This window comes from Notamacropus eugenii, chromosome 1, assembly GCF_028372415.1.
Source record: "Notamacropus eugenii isolate mMacEug1 chromosome 1, mMacEug1.pri_v2, whole genome shotgun sequence".
Taxonomy (NCBI): domain Eukaryota; kingdom Metazoa; phylum Chordata; class Mammalia; order Diprotodontia; family Macropodidae; genus Notamacropus; species Notamacropus eugenii.
In genome coordinates, this window is record NC_092872.1 from 322,521,325 (window position 1) to 322,536,754 (window position 15,430).

The 15,430-nt window shown below is 39.8% G+C and overlaps 1 pseudogene; it reads left to right on the forward strand.

Moving 5' to 3' along the window:
• The first annotated feature begins 311 nt into the window (after window positions 1-311).
• On the forward strand, window positions 312-5,730 carry LOC140517410 (immunoglobulin heavy constant gamma 1-like; annotated as a pseudogene).
• The last annotated feature ends 9,700 nt before the right edge of the window (window positions 5,731-15,430 follow it).

Below are 15,430 nucleotides of genomic sequence, written 5' to 3' on the forward strand. Positions count from 1 at the left end.
AAACTTCCTAATAGAACAATCCAAGAGTAGAATGGATACTTCAGGAGAAACTGGGCTCCCCCTCACGGAAAGTTTTCAAGTAAAGGCTAGATGATCTTTCATTAGTTGTGGTGCAAGGGGAATTCTTGTTCAGGAGCCTATGGGACTCTGAGGTTCCTTCTAAGTCAGATTCTGTAGTTCTATGAGAATAATATGAGCAAGCACGTAGAGTTTGGGGACAAATAAGGAAACTTTGAATGATGGACTAAGGGTCCCCAAAAGAGCCCTTGGCCCTGCAGAGTTGTTGACTAACATCTGTCTTCTTTCAGCATGTGAGGTTGCTGGACTATCAGTATTCCTCTTTCCCCTAAACCCTAAGGATACCCTCACACTCTCAAGAAACCCTAAAATCATTTGTATGGTGGCTGATGTGAGTGATGTATCAGACGTTCATTTTACCTGGTCCAAAGGTAATAAGGAAATAGACGGTCCGAAGGCAACACAGAAAAAACTAAACAATGGCACCTTTCAGGTGGTCAGCACTCTCTCTGTAGCCCACTAGGGATGGCTGAATGGCATGGAGTATACCTGCAAAGTTGAAAACAAAGAATTACCATTTCCTGTGAAAAAGACCATCTCCCATACTAAGGGTAAGAAGACTGGACATCTTGGAGCCACAAATGGGTTCAAGCTTGTCCTTAGCCCTAAAGACTTCCTCTAAGAGGTCAGGGACTCTATTACTCCAAAGAAGGTACAACTTATCTAACTTCAGGGTGTGGTAGAAAGAGAACTACTGGATTTATTATCTTGAGCACAAAGTTCTGAGAGATACAAATGAGTCTCTCAGTTTTATAAGTAGGGGCAATGAACTTCAGGAAGATAAGCTTCTTAGCTTCACAAATGCTCAGGTCCACATGTCCTCACTTCCAGATTGAGCTTTTATCCCTTGAAATTGCATCCTTTTACAGGATCTGCACACAGAAGAATTTATTCCGTGGCATACTGAGAATCAAGAAAGAATGAGAGAAATTGAAACTTAAGAAAACTTCCAAGTAGGGAGTGTGGTGATGTTTAAAGGTAGGGAGGAGGGGAGTTTCATGAAAAGCTACTCCATCAAGTCATGCTTACTCCTTTTTTCCAATATTTCTTCATTATTCAAAACATCCTAAGTCTCTCTTCATAAGCCTGAGAAGGCATCTGGTTTCAGAGGTGAATAATGCTTGATGAGGACATAGTAAGATCAGGATTCCTTTGTGGGAGAGTTTACCCCTATGATGAGAGGAGATTGTATCTTCAGTGGGTAAGGAGGTTAAGGAAGTATTAAAAGAAAAGTCAACACTCATGATTCCCAAGTGAAGGGAACTGAAATTAGAGGAAGAGTCTAGTAAAAACATGGCATAACCAGCAAGGATGTCAATAAATTGCAAAAATAGGAAGACACTTGGGGAGGGAGAAAAGAGTTATGTGATGACATCTTACTCTCTTTAGTTTCCGGAGTTTGTTCACCTAAAATACTGTTTGCAGAGAGACCTGGCCTCCCCAAGACGATGCTCACATGTTCTCCTCTTCCCAAAGGTGACAGAAAGAAGCCTGAGGTGTATGTCTTTGCCCCACATCCTGATGAGTTGAAGCATAAAAATACTGTTAGTATTACCTGGCTCGCAAACAATTTCTTTCCTAAAGAGATTGTTATTGAATGGCAAAGCAACAACAGTCCAGAGTCTGAAGATAACTATTCCACCACCGAAACAATAAGGGAAAAGGACAGCTACTTTCTCTATAGCAAGCTTACTGTGAAGAAAACAAAAATGGCAAGACAATAACCAGTATACCTGCACAGTGCTGCATGAGGCCTTTCCGAACCAAAATTCCCAGGGGACAATCTCTGCATCCTTGGGTAGATGAAAGAGCAAAGAGAATCACACACGCACACGCACACACACACACACACACACACACACACACACACACACACACACACACACTTCCCATCCCCTCCTCCACGAATAGCCACTTTGGAGGACCTCCCTGTCCACTTATTTCCTTATCTCAATTCTTCACCATGGGGCCTTCCCTCCTTCACACTTGACAGGTTCTGGTGATGGAAGGCCCACATGTAAATTGTAAATGTAAACGTCCCTTTATCCACAAGAAAAACAATAAAACATCCAGCACCATATCTGCAATCCCTCTGACTGGACTGGTTCTTTCTGGAACAGACCCCTGGGAAGGTATTCAGAAAGGGGAAGCATTGTCCAATCCTGCAGCTGGCACCAATGTTAGTAATCATGGTAATCAAAGAACGCATTTCAGAAACCTCTTTCTCATCCAGAGAGAGAGAGAGAGAGAGAGAGAGAGAGAGAGAGAGAGAGAGAGAGAGAGAGAGAGAGAGGGAGGGAGGAGGGAAAGAGCTGGTCTCTTATCTCAGCCCACTAAATCTCAGTAAGAGCTCTTTTGGTGGAAAAAGAACCTGCGTAGAGTCTCTCACAACTGCCAACCAGGGTCTCATGTTACAAAGAACAGAAGGCTACAAACAAAGAGTTAATAGCAATTTAACATGCTAGGGCTAAGTAAAGCAAGCATCCATGAGGATTTGATTAGGGAGCCTTCTCTGTGTCAAAGCTTAAAGATATAAGATGTCACCCTAAATCAAAGGGACATACAGACAGTGAGTCATTCCCCTATCCTCACAATTTCCACTCTGTCTACTTCACCCTACCTGTGGGAACTGTGCCAGGGATTTACAAAATCTTACAGGGATGTGCTATAGAATGACTAGAGGAGCTTCCCAAAGTATGATCTCACAAATTTATTGTACATGGTCATGACTTAAGATAATGTGTCTTTGTGAAGCCAGTGCCCTTATACATATGAGTATGAATTTGTCGTAAGTGTGTGTGTGTGTGTGTGTGTGTGTGTGTGTGTGTGTGTGTGTGTGTGGTGTATAAATACATGTTTGGCAGATAAAATTTAGTTACTTGAATGAATATCTTTAAATTTTGGCTACATAGACTGAGACTTATTGTGTGAGTGTATGAATATGCTTTTTCATCAATTGGTATGTGAATTTATGTCATCGTTTATATTTGTGTAAAATGCCTCCTCTATGTGTGACACGTAACTCATCTCCTCTCACCAGATAGGCTATGGCCCCAATATTCTTTTTCCTTTCAATGAAATAATTTACTCCTCTATTCACACCCAGACATTCCACACATAAATAAAATATAATTGTAAGAAAATGTACTAATTACAATTTCCTAATGTACATATCACATTTACTAGTTACACGCAACTTTTACCACCATGCTGACTTTGTTACTTTTACAAATTCACGGAGACTGTAAGATAACTGATCCCAGCATGAAGCCTGGGCTTTCAGACTTCCAAGTTTCAAACTGACCATCTTATTAATATTGGTCTGCACCCAATTCACCCCATCAAATACACACAAACACACACACTCATTCACACAGGTAGATGAGCACATGTATACACACTGACAAAAACTTATTACCTCTATGCACCCTAAAATAAAATAAAATCATCATGGACAACAGTTGATTAAAATAGTAACAAGCTCACTTGAAAACATACCTATTTGTGTACAATATTACAAATTTTCAATCACACGCATCCCCAAAAGTTAAAAAAAAAATACGCCATACACAGTTGCTTAAGGTACAATACAGAATATGTGAGTGTATTCTCACTAAAAAACAAATCTTATAAATCAACAGTCTCATATGGACACAAAATAGAAACACACCTACTTTCAAAATAATACATATATTCAAAATCATACTCATATTCATGTTTAAACCAACACATAAAAAATTCAAAAAGGTTCTCATAATAATATAATCAAAATACAGGTGTCCAAACTCACATATTCATTCATTCTCATCTTTCACTTAAACTGGCAATTATACTTACTCTGACAGACACAAAGAGACTTGTGTTCATAGGAAGAGACTCACACATATTCACATTTATCCACAATCAGACTTGAATACTCAGTCACACACATAGACTCACTCTCAAAATCAGATGTTTACCTTACAGGTCAATTCAGTTCTACAGTCATTTATTAAGCACATACCATATGCAAAATACACATACACATATTCACGTACTTTTGGGCCTTCAAAATAGTATCTCCTATCTTTCCTGATGCTCCATGCAAGACTATATATCCAGTCTTGTCAAGTTTTTCCCAATGACCTTATAAAAGTGCAGTGTCTCACCTAAGGACTTTCTGGAACTATAGTCCTATCACTTAGAAGCAGCTATTCTGGAATAGACTCATATTCAGATTGACATTCCAAGCCATCAATCAAACCCCAATCTTACCACCCCCAAAAGGACAAAAAGAGGACAGGAAAAATTAGGAATGACTAGACAAAAGTCTAGGGAAGATCTTTGGTATTGACCCTTGGAAGAACTCAGCTAGAATAAGCAAAAAAAATTTGAAAAGAAGCAAAAAAGGAAGAAAATACCCCAATTTAATTACAGGGAGGAGAGATTAGCATGTTCCCTAGATATGTCTTGAATAGTGCAGGGAGAATAAGAAAAGACTATGAAAACCCATCTCTATTTCTTTCAAAGAAGCAGGATTATTCCTAATAGAATTGTCACATGTTTGAATGAATTTGGTGTCACCTTCTCGGACCTGTAAGCAGGAGATCAATGGGGAACCAAGAGATGAAAACAGAATCCAACCACAATTGCTTACAGAGTAACTTTTCCTCAAACAGCCATATCTCCCTTTCCAATCCACCTTCCCCAATTCTAATCCTCATTAGCATGTACTTCATTTTCTTCTCATGCACATAAATCTTTGCCATTCTAATCCATAACTTCTGTCTCGTCTCCATCCCCATTACTTTCCAAACTCTTCTCAATCCCCTCTCTTAGACAATGGAAGGAGTGAAAGTCGTAGGAGAGCCAAATGTCATGCCTCAGTGGTTCCCCTGCCCTTAACCCTCCACAGAGAGAGAAAAATCACCAAATTATCTCCTCCCCTTTACCTCTCCACAGAATTGATACCAGATGAGACCTGTACTGAGACCAGGGATGGAGAGCTGGATGGTCTGTGGAACACAATATCCATCTTCATCACTCTTTTCCTCCTCAGTGTGTGCCACAGTGCTACTGTCACCCTGTTCAGGGTCAGCGAGTTCTATGTATGATTTCTCCCTTGACTTATTCTTACTTTGCCAATGTGCCCTCCTGCTGTATTGAACCCTTCCCACAGGGGTTGAGATACCAGTAGAGCTCTGGGTTGTCAACTCAGAGAGTATAAACCAGATTCCATTGGTCAACCCTATCCTGATCCCATACTGAGGACTTCACTAAACTCTTAGAAAAGAAGATCCCCCTTTTATCTTTTTTCAGTCCCTCACACTTATCCTCTCTACTGCCCTGAGTCTTATGGAAGGAGCACGACTGATAAAGGGGAAAGAGAGTGGCTAGGCAGTCCTGTCCTAAAACCTTGACTTCCCAATCTATCTTTTTTGTGTTATTCTGCCCGTGAAGTGGATCTTCTCCTCTGTGATGGAGTTAAAGCAGCCAATGATCCCTGATTATAGGAACATGAAATGGAACTTTTGTCTAACGAAGGTCTCATTTGCTACCTATTGTCTTTCTCTCATGAGGCCATCAGAAAGAATATGTTCTGTAAAATGGGATGCAAAGGAAAAGGGAACAGAGGAAACATGGCCTACAGTATCATATCTGTACAAAACATGATGGATATATGTACTCATATTCATTCCAATCAGTGTTTCTCCTTTGGTACTTGTTTTATGTAATATTGGTAGTTCACATTTGTCCAGGCCTGTGCACACACCTTTCCACTGCTGTGGCTCAGTAAGAGCTAGACTGTGGTGACATCCTCCTTTCTTTAGTGTTATTGGAAATGATGACTTCTGTGCTTTTATTGCTTCATAATTAGTTGTAAGAGTGTAATATTGTAAAACTTATCCTCCTTACTAATGTATAAATCATGTCTGTATGACAGGAGATTTGGGGGAGAATTGAGAAGTTGAAGGTAGGCCATGATATGTGTGAGATATATTCCCAGTACTGAAAAAGGGCCCCAAACTGTCACTCCCCATAATCTGATAGGAGATGGAAAAGTGGGTGCCAGGAAGTAAAGAAAGTTACACAAAGATATGGTATGGATTGGTAACAAATTAGGCCCTCCCCAGAGACACTTTAGTTGACTTATAAGTCAAAGCCAAAGTTTGCTCAAAGAGAAAGCACCCCTTATTGGACAAGCAAAAATCTCAGGATAAAAATGCAATTGTCTATTATTTCTCAGTTCTAAACTCTTTAGGTTGTATCTCTTTTAATTAACAATTTTTTAAAATTTGACCTTAATTTGAGACTAAAGAAGTAATTTTTCTGTAAGAAAAACATGAAATTTACATGCAGTTGAAGATTAATAAATGTTGAATGATTGAATGAATGAATCTGAGTATACCAGGATACAAGAAAAGGCTGGTGGCAGCAAGAAATAATTCTTAGAAATAAAAAAATTTTAATCCTTAGCAATGAAAGTTATGTATTCAGAAATTAAGTAGAATTATGGTTAAGACAACCCAAAACCTTCCACAGAATCAGGTTTCCTGATTAGATGAGCATGAATTTAGATTTGTAGAATGAACCAGTGAGTTCAATCCAAAGCAACAAATGTATGACCAGTTCACCTTTGCTATTTTGTATAATACTTTTGAATTTCCCACATTCAGTTCTCAGCAAGAAACTGAACACACCAAGAATTGGAGAACAGGTGGAAAAGAAAGCATGAGTCTAGATCCTTCTCTGGTCCTCAGCAACGTCAAGCTACCTCAGTGCAACCATGAAGGTGTCAAAGGGATAATTCAGCCATTGGTCAATAGAATTGTGGCACCTACAACAATACAAAACTTGTGAGGGGTTGGCATTCAAATCCAATGCCCTCCACTTAGGGTACAAATTGCTTGGATTCACTTATTCCAGGACTCTTTATCTATCTGAAAACATCAGTCTTTCACTGGCAGTCAAAGACAACATATAACCTTGTTATTGTTCAGTCATGTCAGTCATGTTCAAGTCTTCGTGACTCTGGGTTTTTTTTGATAAAGATATTGGAGTGGCTTGTTAATTCCTCCTCCAGATCAGCTTATAGATGAAAAAAACTGAAGAAAACTGAAGCAGACCAATTTAAGTCATTTCCCTACAATCACACTGCTAGGAGCTATCTGAGGCTGGTTTTGAACTCGGGTCTTCCTGACTTTAGTCCTGGTACTCTTTCCATTGCACTGCCTAGCTACCAATGAATATGCTACAAAGGACCATTTAAGTTGCATATTCAGTCCCCAGTTTTCAACAGCATGACGCTGACTTGTGTATTTGAAAAGTTTAAGTGGGATGGAGCCAAGAATGCAGACTACAAAGACAAACTTATGCAGGGTCCTCCCCACAGCCCATAAAATACCTGTAGAGAGGGACTGTCAAAAAATTTTGAAGCAGTAGAAGTGCATAAAAACAGAGTGGAAGAGATTTCCAGCCACAGGGACCTGAAAGGCCCACTGAAACATCTGCTGCACCAGATGCGGAGCTGAGCATGGAACCCAGCCCAGCCTTGTCCAAGTAGTGCAGCACAATGAGAGGCTGGGACAAGGACACCTCGGGGGTGGATTCTCCAGTCTCAGTAGCAGGTCGTCAGATCCCTTGGCCCGCAGGCATGAAAGGCCAGTGACAGGGTTTTATCAGCAGGCCAGGAAGGGAAAAGGGCCTTCTCATAGTTCCGGCAGCAAGCAGCAGCCACAGAGCCTACACAGCAGACTATACGGAAGCTCCATTTTGGGAACATGAAAACCCCTGGGGACACTAAAAACCTGAGTCTTGCCTCTGCCCTGTTTGAAGGCCCTGAGGGAGCTGGTCTTTGTCTCACACTGAATGGCGGCCCTGCGATCCAGCTAATCTGAAAATCAGCCCCCAGAGATGACTTGGGAACTGGAGACCAGGTGGCTGTGGAGAGGTAACTGCTAAAATTCTGGGCATAAAAATCCTTCTCTGTGTCCACACACTTGATTGTGCCACCTGGGAGGAACTGAGATCTCACAGATTCCCAGAGTATACCCTACTCTTGACAAAGGACCCAAAAGTCAAGTAACTGCTTGGGAAAATGCCCAGAAAAGGGAAAAAAAGTAAGACCACAGAAGGTTACTTCCTTGGTGAACAATATCTCCTCCCATCCTTTCAGATGAGGAAGAACAATGGTTAACACCAGGGAAAGATATAGAAGTCAAGGCTTCTGTATCCTAAACATCCAAAATAAATATTCAATGGGCTCAGGCTATGGAAGACCTCAAAAAGAATGCTGAAAATCAAGCTAGAGAGGTGAAGGAAAAACTGGGAAGAGAAATGAGAGAGATACAAGAAAAGCATGAAAAGAGGTCAACACCTTGCTAAAGGAGATCGAAAAAAATGCTGAAGAAAATAACACCTTGAAAAATAGGCTACTTCAATTGGCAAAAGAGGTTCAAAAAGCCAATGAGGAGAAGAATGCTTTCAAAACCAGAATTAGTCAAATGGAAAAGGAAGTCCAAATGCTCACTGAAGAAAATAGTTCTTTCAAAATTAGAATGGAACAGATAGAGATTCTTGACTTTATGAGAAACCAAGAATTCCCAAAACAAAACCAAAAGAATGAAAAAATGGAAGATAATGTGAAATATCTCATTGGAAAAGCAACTGAGGGGTGGAGCCAAGATGGCAGAGTAGAAAGACACACATACATTAGCTCTGAACCCACAGCCCATAGAATATCTATAAAAAAGAACTCCCAGCGAATTCTGGGGCAGCAGAGGTCACAGAACAGTGGAGAGAAGGAGATTTCTGTTCCAGTGAGCCCTGCAAACCTCTCGCAAAAGGTCCATCATGCTGCAGACGCAGAGTCGAGCCCAGCCCTGTCTTGGCCACGCGGCACAGAGAGGAGCCGAACTGAACGGGCTTTGGGATATAATCTCCAGTGGCTGCGTGGGTCCCTCCACTCACAGGTGACGGGGGTCAGTGAGAGGGTCTCTTTGGCGGGTCAAGAGGGAAGTGGGGTGCCCCCATAACTCAGGCTCCCTCAGAAGGCAGAAGCAGAGGCAGCAGCAGACAGGGGCTCCTCAAAACAGGGAGGAGCCTGGATCCAATGTTGAAGGTCTCTGCATAACCCCCCTGAGGGAACTGAGACTGGGAGGTGGCCCTGCCCCCACGTGAGCACCTGAACTTGATCTCACACTGAATAGCAGCCCAGTCCCTGCCCAAAGCCCTGAGGCTGGGAATCAGCATTTGAATCTCAGACCCCGAAGCACTAGCTGGGTGGATCTGGAGGCGAAGTGGGTGTGAAGAGAATATTCAGAAGTCAAGTCACTGGCTGGGAAAATGCCCAGAAAAGGGGAAAAAAATAAGACTATAGAAGGTTACTTTCTTGGTAAACAGGCATTTCCTCCCTAACTTTCTGATGAGGAAGAACAATGCTTACGATCAGAGAAAGACACAGAAGTCAAGGATTCGGTATCCCAGCCCACTCAATGGTCTCAGGCCAAGGAAGAGCTCAAAAAGGATTTTTGAAAATCAAGTTAGAGAGGTGGAGGAAAAACTGGGAAGAGAAATGAGAGACATGCAAGCAAAGCATGAAAAACAAATAAACACCCTGCTAAAGGAGACCCAAAAAAATGCTGAAGAAAATAACACCTTGAAAAATAGGCTAACTCAATTGGCAAAAGAGGTTCAAAAAGCCAAAGAGGAGAAGAATGCTTTCAAAAGCAGAATTAGTCAAATGGAAAAGTAGATTGAAAAGCTCACTTCAGAAAATAGTTCTTTCAACATGAGAATGGAACAGATGGAGGCTAATGACTTTATGAGAAACCAAGAAATCACAAAACAAAACCAAAAGAATGAAAAAATGGAAGAGAATGAGAAATCTCTCATTGGAAAAACAACTGACCTGGAAAACAGATCCAGGAGAGACAATTTAAAAATTATGGGCCACCCTGAAAGCCATGATCAAAAAAAGAGCCTAGACATTATCTTTCATGAAATTATCAAGGAAAACTGCCCTGAGATTCTAGAACCAGAGGGAAAAATAAGTACTCAAGAAATCCACAGACCACCGCATGAAAAAGATCCAAAAAGAGAAATTCCTAGGAACATTGTGGCCAAATTCCAGAGTTCCCAGGTCAAGGAGAAAATATTGCAAGAAGCTAGAAAGAAACAATTCAAGTATTGTGGAAATACAATCAGGATAACACAAGATCTAGCAGCTTCGACATTAAGGGATCGAAGGGCATGGAATAAGATATTCCAGAAGTCAAAGGAACTAGGACTAAAACCAAGAATCACCTACCCAGCAAAACTGAGTATAATACTTCAGGGAAAAAATTGGTCTTTCAATGAAGTACAGGACTTTCAAGCATTCTTGATGAAAAGGCCAGAGCTGAAAAGAAAATTTGACTTTCAAACACAAGAATGAAGAGAAGCATGAAAAGATAAACAGTAAAGAGAAATCATAAGGAACTTAACAAAGGTGAACTGTTTACATTCCTACATGGAAAGACAATATTTATAACTCTGGAAACTATTCAGTGTCTGGGTAGTGGGTGGGATTACACACACACACACACATGCACACGCACACGCACACACAAATAGAGAAAGAGTGCACAGAGTGAATTGAAGAGGATGGAATCATATCTTAAAAAAATGAAATCAAGCAGTGAGAGAGATATATTGGGAGGAGAAAGGGAGAAAAGGTATGGGGCAAATTATCTCTCATGAAAGAGGCAAGGAAAAGACTTATTAGTGGAGGGATAAAGAGGGGAGGTGAGAGAAAAACATGAAGTTTACTCTCATCACATTCCACTAAAGGAAGGAATAAAATGCACACTCATTTTGGAATGAAAAGCTATCTTACAATACAGGAAAGTGGGAGATAAGGGGATAAGCATGGTGGGGGGATGATGCAAGGGAGGGCATGGCGAGGAGGGAGCAATTTGAGGTCGACACTCATGGGGACGGACAGGATCAAAAGAGAGAAGAGAAGTAATGGGGGACAGGATAGGATGGAGGGAAATGTAGTTAGTCCTATACAACACGACTGTTGTGGAAGTCATTTGCAAAACTACACAGATTTGGCCTATATTGAATTGCTTGCCTTCCAAAGGGAAGGGGTGAGGAGGGAGGGAGGAAAAGAAGTTGTAACTCAAAGTTTTAGGAACAACTATAGAGTACTGTTGATGCCACTAGGAAAAAAAGAAATACAGGTAAAAGGTATAGAAAGTTATTTGGCCCTACAGGACAAAAGAGAAGATGGAGACAAGGGCAGAGAGGGATGATAGAAGAGAGAACTGATTGGTGATTGGAGAAATTAGAATGCTCGGTGTTTTGGGGTCGGGGGAGGGGACAAAAGGGGTGAAAATTTGAAACCCAAAATTTTGTGAAAATGAATGTTAAAAGTTGAATTAATTGATTAATTTTAAAAAAAGAAAAAAAAAGAACTAGTCTCTCTAGTCTTCTGCATACTTTAGTCACCTTCACCTGTTATAAGATCCAGTGACACTGGCTTCCTTGTTTCTCCTCAAAGAAGACACTCTATCTCTGAACTCCATGCATTAACTGTCCCTCATGCCTAAAATGTTCTCCTTCCACACCTGCACTTCCCAGTTTTTCTCACCTCTTCAAATTTCACCTCAAATATTGACTTCTATAGGAACCCTTTCCTGCTCACCATCCTCCATATGATAGTACCTTCCCTCTGAGCTCCATCTACAATTATACATATGCATGTGCATATTTGTTTATATGTCATCTTCCCCCACTGCACTGTGAGATCCTTGGAAAGCAGGGACTATTGTTTTATGTTCTTTGTATTTCTAGGACTAATAATACATTTCCTCAACCACAGTAGGTATTGTCTGAATGCTTGTTGACTTGACTTTATTCATGGCCTATAAGTTAATCATTTTATCTTTATTTTAATTTTTTTTCAGCTCTTCCATAACCTGAGGTCATATTTCATATATTTCCTAGATGCTTTGGATGTTACAGCTTTGACTTTGTTTTCTTCCGTTTATATATTTTGTTCTTCCTTGTCACCAAAGTACGGTTCTGTAGTCTGATTTTTTATTCCAATTATTGCTCATTTCCCCAGTCATTTGCTTCACTTTTGAGCTGTTTGTTAAGGTATTTCCTCTGCTTCCAGTGGGAGGATGTATTGTAGATCACTGGATCCCCCCACAGTCTGTGGGCCTAGAGCTGCAAAAATGGCCTCTGCCACTTCCCCTGCTCCTGCTGCTGTGGCTGCTGCAAGATCCTCCACCACCCTGGGACTGGGGCCAGGGCTAATCCACTCTGCTCTCTCACACAAGTCCGACAGATTTTTTCCACTAACGTTCCAGTTTGTCCTCGCCGTTTTGAGGTTCTGAAGTCTGGAAACCACCATAGGTGCCAGAGATTCAGTCCCATCGAGGCCTGCTCTGGTCCTCTCTATTCTGATGTGGTCCATACTGAGCTGTACTCTCTTCTCATCACAGCACGATAGATAATTCACTTCCAAGCTGTCTAGGGCTAGAAATTTGCTTCACTCCATCATTCTGTGGGTTATTCAGTTCCATAATTTGTTTAGAATCATTTTTTATGATTATTTGACTGGGTGTAGGTGGGGGAGAGACTCTAACAAGTCTCTCTTTCTACTCCACCATTTTCTAAAATTATTTTTTCAATTAACTTTTTAACCTATAAGATTTTCCAAGTATACAATGGGCAAAATGAGATACCTTTATTATCCTATTCCCTATCTCATTTCTTCTATTTCTCTTTATTTCTATTTCTAGTGTTTCTAATACAGTGTTGATCAATACAGGTGACAGTGGACATCTTTGATTCATACTTGATCTTCCTGGGAAGGCCACATTGCAAATGCTTGTTGATGATTTTAGAGGAATATGTTTTTTTTTTCCCCAGTTAGAGGAAAATTCCACTTATCCTGTACGTTCAAGTGCTTCTAATAGAAATGAGCATGGTATTTTGCCAAGAACGTTTTTTGCTCCTACTTGTATAATCATACACTTTTAAAAACTTTTTTATTGATAGCAATCAACCAATAATCAATTCTGTTAATCATTTTCCTTATGTTAGAATGTCCCTTCATTCCTGATATAAGTCCTAATTGTTCATAACATTTAATCTTTGTAATATATTCTTATAATCTTGTTGCTACTTTTCTATTTACGATTTTTGCATCTATAATCATTAATAAAATTGACTTATGATTATCTTTCTCTTATTTTACTCTTCCTCTTTTAGCTATCACTATCATATTTGTTTCACAAAATTAGTTTGATAAGATCCCTCTTTGCCTAATATTTCAGATAATTTATTTAATATTGGAATTAACTGATACTAAATGTTTGATAGACTTCCCTTGTAAATCTATTTAGTCTTGGAGACTTTTGTTTTGTTTTTCTTTAAATTAATGAAAAAACATTTATTACAGGCAAAGCACTACATTAAGTGTCAAGAGAAAATCAAGACAGTCCCTACTCATAACACATAATAAAACATCCAACTAGAGTTGCATAAAATATAACAAACATGTGATCCAAAGCAAAGAAAATGGCGTCCTTCAACAGATCTCTTATTTGAATGAAATGTTTGCTTGTGGATATTCATGACTCCTTTACCTGCCAAGACTACAAAACATAGAGCAGTAAGCAGATGAGACAATTGCCCGACATTACAAATTAATAAAGTATCATGATTGAGAACATTTATGTTCACTACACGGACAAATGTTTACTCCACTAAGACATCTGCTCAGTCTTCATGGTCCTCAACAAATTCAGCATGTATGCAGTAAAAATGCTACAGTTTCAATTCTTCATGAAGATTGAAAGGTATAGTCCTAGGATTCTGGATTCCTACAAAATTGAATACACCCCCTAAATAGTTTGCTTTCAAAATCACAACCTTGAGCAAGATTAATCCTGGGAGAGAAGCAATAAGAAATATTAGTAGGTAGTTACCTAAAAAAGTGCTTGGGAGCTACCTCTGTAAGTGCTGGTTGAAGTGTTCCACCTCTGTTGCAATGTTGTTATTCCTAATCACTTCAAAGACAAGCTCCAAAGTTTGCTTATCATCCCCAATTAGCTAATATCAGTCAAATGCACTTTACTTTGAATACAATGAACTCAGAACTCATTCTTCTTACTTAGCATAGTGTAGAGAGAGTAGGACTTAGTGTGAAAAAGACCTGGATTTGAACACCTACTAGATATATGATGATGGGCAAGTCACAACCTATTTGAGCCTCCATATATTCATCTGTGAAATGGAAATAAAAATACCTAAAGTATTTACATTAAAATATTTTGTGAAGCTCAATGGACATGAGGAATGTATAGGACCTTGCAGGTGACCTAGTTTTTAAAATAGAGATTCTTAAACTAATATCCATGAACTTCCTTTTTGAATAATTTTTTTTTGATATCTATATTTGAATGCAATTGATTTCTTAGGATATGGCAGCTCCTTTTGCTGACTTCCTCCTAAATCTTCTACTTGAGGAAGAATTCAGGCCAATCATCCTACATTTCTCTCCTGGCTTTGCCTGGACTCTTCCAGATTTCACCACCATATAGCTCTGCAGATATTCTCCTCCTTTACCACCTCTCTCCTTGGCTTTTTATATACGTTTAAGTGTTATCTTTTTCCCTTGGAATTTCCGCTCCTTAAGTGTAGGGATGGTTTTTCTTTTTGCATGTATTTGTATCCCCATTGTTTAGCATAGTGCCTGGAACAAGCACATAATACATGTTTATTTTAAAAATATTCTGAGGAGTCCATAAGCTTCACCAGTCTGTCAAAGGGATCCATGACACAAAAAGAATTGAGAACCTGGACCCACATACAACACAGAAGCTCTGTAGACCTGACCATTGCCAAAAGGCAGCTTTAAACGAATGACTTCTAACCAATCTAATGTCTTCAGCATTTTGTCTTCAATTGACGTTGGATATGTGATGAGATCATTGTTACACCAATATTTCTTTTTTTTGATAATTATGTATAATTTATATGTTGTTCAGTTTTCCATATTCACTTCCACAAGAATTTGAATTCCAAATTTTCTCCCCATTTCTCCCCACCCCTCACCCAAGGACAGCTTGCACCTCATACACACCTTCCTTCTGTCTGCCCTCCCTTCTGTCACCCCTCCCCCTTTCTTCCATCACTCTCCTCTCAGTTTCCTGTAGGGCAAAATAGATTTTTGTACCCTATGACCTGTGCATCTTATTTCCCTGTTCCATTCAAAAACAATTTTAACACTGATTTTTAGAGGCTTGAGTTCCATATTATCTCCTATCCTCCCTCCTTAGTCACCCTCATTGAGAAAGCAAGCAAATCAACATAG